This window comes from Acipenser ruthenus, chromosome 7 (assembly GCF_902713425.1).
Source record: "Acipenser ruthenus chromosome 7, fAciRut3.2 maternal haplotype, whole genome shotgun sequence".
Classification (NCBI taxonomy): Eukaryota; Metazoa; Chordata; class Actinopteri; order Acipenseriformes; family Acipenseridae; genus Acipenser; species Acipenser ruthenus.
This window is the reverse complement of record NC_081195.1, coordinates 42,604,731-42,612,729: the sequence shown is the minus strand read 5'-3', so window position 1 is coordinate 42,612,729 and position 7,999 is coordinate 42,604,731. Positions and strand designations below refer to the sequence as shown.

At 34.6% G+C, this 7,999-nt stretch overlaps 1 long non-coding RNA gene across 1 annotated transcript; it reads right to left on the bottom strand.

The window, feature by feature from the left end:
- Positions 1–5,714: 5,714 nt before the first annotated feature.
- Positions 5,715–7,991, bottom strand: LOC131737509 (uncharacterized). The gene is made up of 2 exons (XR_009329157.1): positions 6,592–7,991; positions 5,715–6,217 (listed from the first exon to the last, which is right to left on the bottom strand). It is a non-coding gene; the product is annotated as an uncharacterized LOC131737509 (long non-coding RNA).
- Positions 7,992–7,999: the final 8 nt, after the last annotated feature.

Genomic DNA, 7,999 nt, shown 5'->3' with positions numbered 1-7,999 from the left:
ATATGAAATCTAAACTTTTGTTTCTTTTCTGTTCCAATGAAAAGCAAAAATTAACTCTAACAAGCTAAAAAAAACTTCATTCTTAAGACTATTTAAGGAATGCATTTTCAAAAGTGTTTAATAGAATACAGTGTAATCATTACGACTGTTTGGCATGGATGTGAAAAGTGCCGTGTAACGTGAAAATTAATGAATAAATAATGAATCGCTCCTCTTTCCTACAGAATGTGATTAAGATAAGTCCACACAAATAAACACATTTCATTAAAGATTAATTCTCAAACTGAACTTAGTAGGGATTCAAGGAAATGCATGCACACGGATTAGGGAGTGGTTAACATTTAGAAAACAGAAAGTACTGATTAGAGGAGAAACGTCAAAATGGAGCGAGGTAACCAGTGCAGTACCACAGGGATCATTATTAGGTCTTCTGCTCTTCCTAATCTACATTAATGACTTAGATTCTGGTATAGTAGGCACATTTGTTAAATTTGCAGCTGACACAAAAATAGGGGGAGTGGCAAACACCGTTGCAGCAGCAAAGGTCATTCAAAATGATCTAGACAGCATTCAGAACTGGGCAGGCACATAGCAAATTACATTTAATATAGAAAATTGTAAGGTACTGCACGCAGGCAATAAAATTAGGCAATTAAACGCAGGCAATTATAATATCTATTATAAATAGGCTACCATATGGGAGATACTGAAATTGAAGAAGGAATCTATGAAAAAGATCTAGGAGTTTATGTGACTCTTCATCTAGACAATGTATGGAAGCTGTAAAAAAAAAAAAAAAAAAAAAAAAAGGCCAACAGAATGCTCGGATATATAGTGAAAAGTGTTGAATTTAAATTAAGGGAAGTAATGTTAAAACTGTACAATGCATTAGTAAGATCTCATCTAGAATATTGTGTTCAGTCCTGGTCACCTTGCTACAAAAATGATATTGCTGCTCTAAAAACAGTGCAAAGAAGAGCGACCAGAATTATTTCTAGTTTAAAATGCATGTCATATGCAAACAGGCTAAAATAATGGAAACTTTTCAGTCTTGAACAAAGAAGACTACGCGGCGATCTGATTCAAGCAATCGGAATTCTAAAAGGTATTGACCGTGTCAACCCAGGGGACTTTTTCGACCTGAAAAAAAGAAACAAGGACCAGGGGTCACAAATGGAGATTAGATAAAGGGGCATTCAGAACAGAAAATAGGGGGCACTTTTTTACACAGAGAATTGTGGGAGTCTGGAACCAACTCCCCAGTAATGTTGTTGAAGCTGACACCCTGGGATCCTTCAAGAAGCTGCTTGATGAGATTCTGGGATCAATAAGCTACTAACCTAACGAGCAAGATGGACCAAATGGCCTCCTCTCATTTGTAACTTTTCTTATGTTCTGATACAATTAATTAAAACATTGTTTTTACCATGTTAAAGAAATGTTTTAAATTGCACGCAATTAATATAAATGGCTGAAGGTATGATACCAACATGCAAAGAGAATAAATACACTTACTTTTCAGTTTACCATATGTATGTAATGCAAATACATAATTGCTAGCTATGTATCTGTGAAAATGATCAAATAATCTCATACGTTGGCAATACAGTACAATCAAAATATGTATTCTTAGGGAATTGTGGCACTTTTAATGGAGATGAAACTATCAAAGTCACATATCTAATATCTCAGAAGCTGTGAGTGCTGTTTTTATGAGTTGTGTTGGAAATACAGGTTAATAAGAAAGGTGGGATCGATAAACAGTGCACTAAAGTATTTCATTTAGCAAAAAGTTGTTAACGTGTGACATATATCTAAAAGTTTCCATCGGTGTCATACAGTCAGTGTCTTTATTTGTTCTCAAAAGTTGTATACTCTTATTGATGGGACTTGCATTATAAAAAAAGTGTTTATCTATGAGGTGTGTCAACACTGTGTAAAACCTTCTAAGCAAACACCAGCGTTTCATTATATAAACTTAGCGAACATACAAATTAGTGATACCTGCTCAAGCTTTGTTCCCTTATTGTTGATTAGAAACCGGTTTAGAAGGGATCTAAAATCTTTCTATGTGTAAACCGTGCACCAATAGGAGTGTTCTTTTGATGAGGAGGTCTGATTAAATTTGGTTGATGTAAATGTTATGTTTGCATATTTACAAAGAATGAAGGACAGGCATATCATGTTCATGTTGATTATCTGCTGCCTGTGCAGTTGAATACTAGACTATTATTGTGTTACTATACATGTATTTACCAGAGTTTCTTCAGGATTGATCAGTGATGGCTAAAGAGGAGAATATAGGTCTAAGGCTAGTTTTTATTATGTGTAAAAACACCATTACAGTAGTTGATTCTTTGACAATAACAGCACATCTTAAATCCTAACTTGCATATTAATACACTGATACCGATTGCCTTACATATTACTGTACTGTACATTTCACACATCAGTGTTGAACATAGTCTGCTTTGGAAAATAGTTATCTCCTGCTATTTTACATTTCAGACATATGTATACCACATATATAAATCCCTGTACTCTGTATATTTCCCCATATTAAATGATCACGTGTACATACTTACAGTGTTTAGATGGTCTCTTGAGTGGTCATTATCAGGCAGTTTGACTGCGTGTGGTTTCTTAAGAGGAGATGGAATCCTGTTATGATCACAACAGTTGTTTGCATTTCAAAATAACAGTAGCCATATGTCTGTCAATAATTGACTTTCCATTGGCAACATCCTCTTGTCTTCCCACACATTACATCCTGGTATTAACCCTTTTCTTGTAGCAGAACGTTTCATTCTTTGCTTGCTTTTATAGTGTTTCTTCTTTGTCCTCTGCACCATTTAAATTTCAAATGGCAGTACCTGTAGTTCTTATGCTTGATGAGATTCTGGGATCAATAAGCTACTAACAACCAAACGAGCAAGGTGGGCTAAATGGCCTCCTCTCCTTTGTAAACTTTCTTATGTTTGCAGTATTGGCTTTCTAGTCGATCATTATTCTGGCAGCTGTTCAATTGTATTGTATTTTTTCAGGTTCAGGGCATTTGGTGATCTTTTATTGCAAGAAAAGTGCGGATAGTGTGTTTTGACGGTAAAGTACTACTCTCTTTTTGGTTTTCCCATGTTAAACTGGAAAGATTATTTGCTTTCGTAGCATTGCACTTAAAGCTATACATTCAGTTACAATGATCCCAGCTCATAGAGCTCCCAGCTTATAAAAGAAGCTGTCTACTCAGCAGCTTTTTGTGCAACTTAGGTGTGCATTCAATCAAAAAAATACAATGCCTATGCAGACACTCAGAGTGTGTATTAAAATAAGGGATTATTCAATTATTACATTACGGCAATTTTGTTAATGTAGTGTCTTACTCTGTCAGGAAGTTAGCACCAAGAATAGTGCTTTAAAATACCATAGTAATGCAGGTCCTGAAGCAATGCTGTCATTTTTGATGGACTGTGCTCCCCAGGAAGGGAATTAAATCGCACAATGGAGCTCAAACTTGTCAGAAACATGGTAGAAAGGCATTTCTTTTGTTAATTAAGTTTTTTTGTTTTATTATTAACAGTTTTTGACACATTGTGGTTTCCCTCCTTTGTCTGGAAGTTCGAATAGGTCCATAATCTACTCCCAAAATGTAGAATACATTCCATTTGCTGCAGTACAAAATTGTAAATACAGTAACAACTTTTTTTCTTTTTAAAAGTTTGTTCAAGTAATTTATAACATATATTTTATTTATTTTATTGTTTTGTGCAGAGAACAGAATGGCTCAACTAACAAAAAGCAACATTGCCAGAAAAAATAACAAGCAGGAAAAAGCTTCTCTCACAGAGACAGATATAAGGTATATGACTTTAGAATTAATGTTATCTTTTATAAAAAAAAAAAAAAAAAAAGTTAAATGCTCATTATGAGAAATGGCATATATTGTAGCACTTAAAAAGAAATGCAACATTTAAGGCCCATATTGATTTTAATATAGTAGTTTTGTGAAATATTACAAATAAGGTCATAAAACTACATTATTACACTAACAAGTGCTAGAACACGTCCATCTGGCTATTTATTTTACTAAGTTTGTTTTTAGTATTACAAACTTTCATGTATACTGTGAAATCAATTGATCTGTTTCTTAAAATTTCCACTTAGTCCAAAGAAGACACCTTTTGAGATTTTGAAAGCTAGTGTTTGTATTTAATATGATTTTTCTATCAACTTTAACTGAATTATCACTAATTTGCTGAAAATTAAGTTTTTAAAATACTTTTTATTATAAGTTAACCAGTTTTTTGTTTATGAATACATCCTTCAAAGTAACATTCTGCATTTTCATTCTAAGAGAAATGAGATTAGATCATTACATGTATCCTGTTGTATTTTAATTAGGATATAATGCAAATGTATCATTTTGTATATTTCAAGAATGGCTGGTCAAATTGGACGTCAGCTGGCAGCGATAGGAGATGAAATTAATCAGCATTACAATGAAACTTTCCAAAGTATTCGGCTGCACAGGACACATACAGCTACACATGTATATGGGTCGTCCAGCATCATTGCACAATGGTAAGCAATTGAACTGGTTCCAGATTCAAATTTATCCTGAACATCCATGCCTAGCAGCTCACATTACTTAACAATAGCTATATTCGATTTTAAGCAACAGTACTCATTTTTAATTTCCTCCTCTTTTTCCAGTGTTATTTATACTTCTTACAAATACTGTGTTATATTTTTTGCTAATGTTTAAGTAGTTATTGTTTACGTCTGAATCCGGAGTTTAATCATACATTTCATATTTTTTTTTAAATTTTTTATAGGAGACCTTTTTTCTTCCACAAGAGAATTAAAGCTATGTTTGAGACAATCAAAATATATCTGATGAATTCAGTTCAGTATCCAATAATCCAGAGATCCAGAGTCTGGGTAAGAATTTTTTTAAATTGATGCATTATAGCCTTTTCTAAGTCTATTCCATTATAAAATTCTGCCTTGGAACAAAAGTACATCTGCTCCATGTTCTATATTATCATAACATTGTGTTACATTTAAAGGTTGTAATACTTGCGTTACAACTTATTTAATGCTGACTGGATATTTACATATTGTTTCTTGCACACAGGTAGCTAATGTTTGTCCATCAAACGTCTATATCAAGTGGACTGCTGGTTTTCTTGCTGTGTTTTTGCTTGGAGTGGCTATTGGTATTGATTTGTAAGCCAAATATGTCCATAATGGCACTGAAAGGTCACAAGCAGGTCTTTGGCCAATACCATTTAATGAAATCCTCACCCAGGAGGTGAACAACTGTTTTATCTTTCTTTCTGTCTTTGTTTGGCCTTTAGATACACTGAGTGCTGGGTCACTTCTAAAATTTTAAGGTAATAAAGTAGCATTCAAGGCTGTTACTGGTTAACAGCCTAAATTCTGTACTTTGGAATAGTTTGGGCTGTTGCTGGATAACTGTCTAATAGATTTTATATTTGCAGATATCTGTGTGATCTTTATAATGTATGCAAGATGTCACTGTTGTAAAACAATTAATTGAGGAATGCTGGCCTTCCTTCTTTTAACTTAAATCTGAATTTTCTATTGACAATATAAAATAAAAAGAATCTTAAAAAAAAAAAAGGTGTATTTTTTGTATCTCTCCTTTGTAGATGTTGTACTGATATTATGCATGTTTAAAAAAACTCAATGACTCAGATTAGCACCTACTTTATTTCCTTCAGTTTTACCTTGCCCCCCCCTCATATAAGTTACAGCCAAAACACTAGCCTAGAAAAAAATGGTTTGCTAGCAAAGGGGCACATTTTTTAATTTCCAACATCCCGTTATATACAGAAACAGGTAAACAGTGGAGAGGTTACTTCTAAGGGTGACAGAGGAAAATACAAACTTTTGTATGGTATCTGCATGTATAAATTCTCTTATATGAATTTTGGAACATTTTCGTCATCAAATACATTTAAACCAACATGTTTAGCTGGTTCCCTGGTCCCACTTCATATGTCTCTGGAAACTCAACCCCTTGTACTCTTTCATAAACTGCATGCATTGTCTGTTCCTATTTCACAGGGGAAACAAGCTGATTCTGTGCATATACTTCTTGGCATCAACATTGGAATAGACTAATATTTGGTTTCTGTATGTCCAGTTTCTTTAAGACACTTGTCAAGGACTCTTCTGTAAAAAATTCCAAAGCCTGAAGAAAAATAATGTTTGTTACAAACAGTTAATAAGGGCAATTTTCACTAAATGCAAATTAACAGAATGTTTTACAGAAGAACCACTTCATTTGTATTGTATGTGGGTTTCACTTTTATTGACTAAGCCTGTCTCTCCCCAGAAAATGTTTTGAAACTAAAACATGTCTGATCACTGCCAGTAGAATAGCTTTTATTTTGAACATTAAGTTAGAAATGAATTTTAGAAAAGGCTTGATCTGAAAGGACATTAATCAGATTGAAGGTGTGTCTCAAGATAAAAGGATATACAAAACAACTATTCCCTGTACAAAAAACAAAACCTGTATATCTGTATATGATAAATAATTTGAATAGCAGTAAAACTGAGTACCTGTAAATGTCCTGCAATAACTCTCCCATCTGGGAAGAGGTGGTCGGCCACAACACACACAGGGTTTTCCACTCCCAGTGTTTTGCAGTGGTTTCGTGTTTCCAAACAAGCATAGCTGTATTTAGACTCTGGTCGTCCAACTGCTGACAACATTCCGCTTTGTTTGGAGAAAGTCTGGTAAGGTGTACAAACAAAAGAACACCATACCTACTGTCAAGCATGGAGGTGGTAATATCCTTCTATGGGTCTGATTTTCCTCTAATGGCACAGGAAATTTAGTTCCAATACATGTCATCTATTTCTTGTAACTTTTTTTTCCTCATCCACAAAAGCAAAACTGCATATACATATACATATATATATATATATATATATATATATATATATATATATATATATATATATATATATATATATATATATATATATTTTAGCTCAAAGATAATACAAGACCCGATACACCGTGGTGGGCGGGCCTACACAGATTAGAGGGTCTACTCGACAGTGGGGATGCAGCAAGGCCTAGCCCAGTGGAGGAGACGTGGCTGGAAGTCACTCAGCAGCGGGGATACAGCAAGGCCTAGCCCCGTGGAGGAACTGTGTACTCTCTGGAAGAAAAGACAACCGCTCGTGGATGACTGCACAGGCAGTCGCTCACACACGACAGACAGATAACAAAGAGCGGCCTACCACACAAGCAAGGAGGCCGCTGAAAGACAAAGGCAAAAAGGCTCGATCTTTTCAAAGTCGTTGATTCCGGGAAAGTGGTAAGCCAGCTTTCAGCAGGAATGCAAGGGAAATACAATTGAACCGATTCGACTCGAGAAGCTCTTTTCTATCAATACGCTCAGCTAAACACAGAGGTCTTACCTAATCATCTTGAGAAGGAAAAAGAGAAATGGCTTCCTTTGGATAGCAGTTTTATCCCCTCGGTGGGCGGGACCGAGTGCATCATTCAAGGAAGGGGTCTATCGGCAGCTTTGGTATAGAGAGCTCAGCGATACCTACCCAATGGGCAGGCATATCCCATATATAATGTCTTTGTTGGTCGTCTTCGAATTGAATGGGAACCTGGGGTTATATGGCAGCTGATTGTCTGACCGTCTGTATGTTACATTTATATAATATACACAGTATGTAATGTATATCTAGAGAAACACATTTCAGTTGTGGTAAAACTTGGTTTGGACATACAAGCTATCGACAGTCTGTGAATCTGGGGCATATGCAGGGATCATCTGTACATTTGTCTGTGTGTCTCTTAAACATGTTAACTTAATTAAAATAAATTTTGTGACTATATGTTAGTTCAAATAAACAAATGATGTACTATACATATATATATATATATATATATATATATATATATATATATATATATATATATATATATATATATATATATATA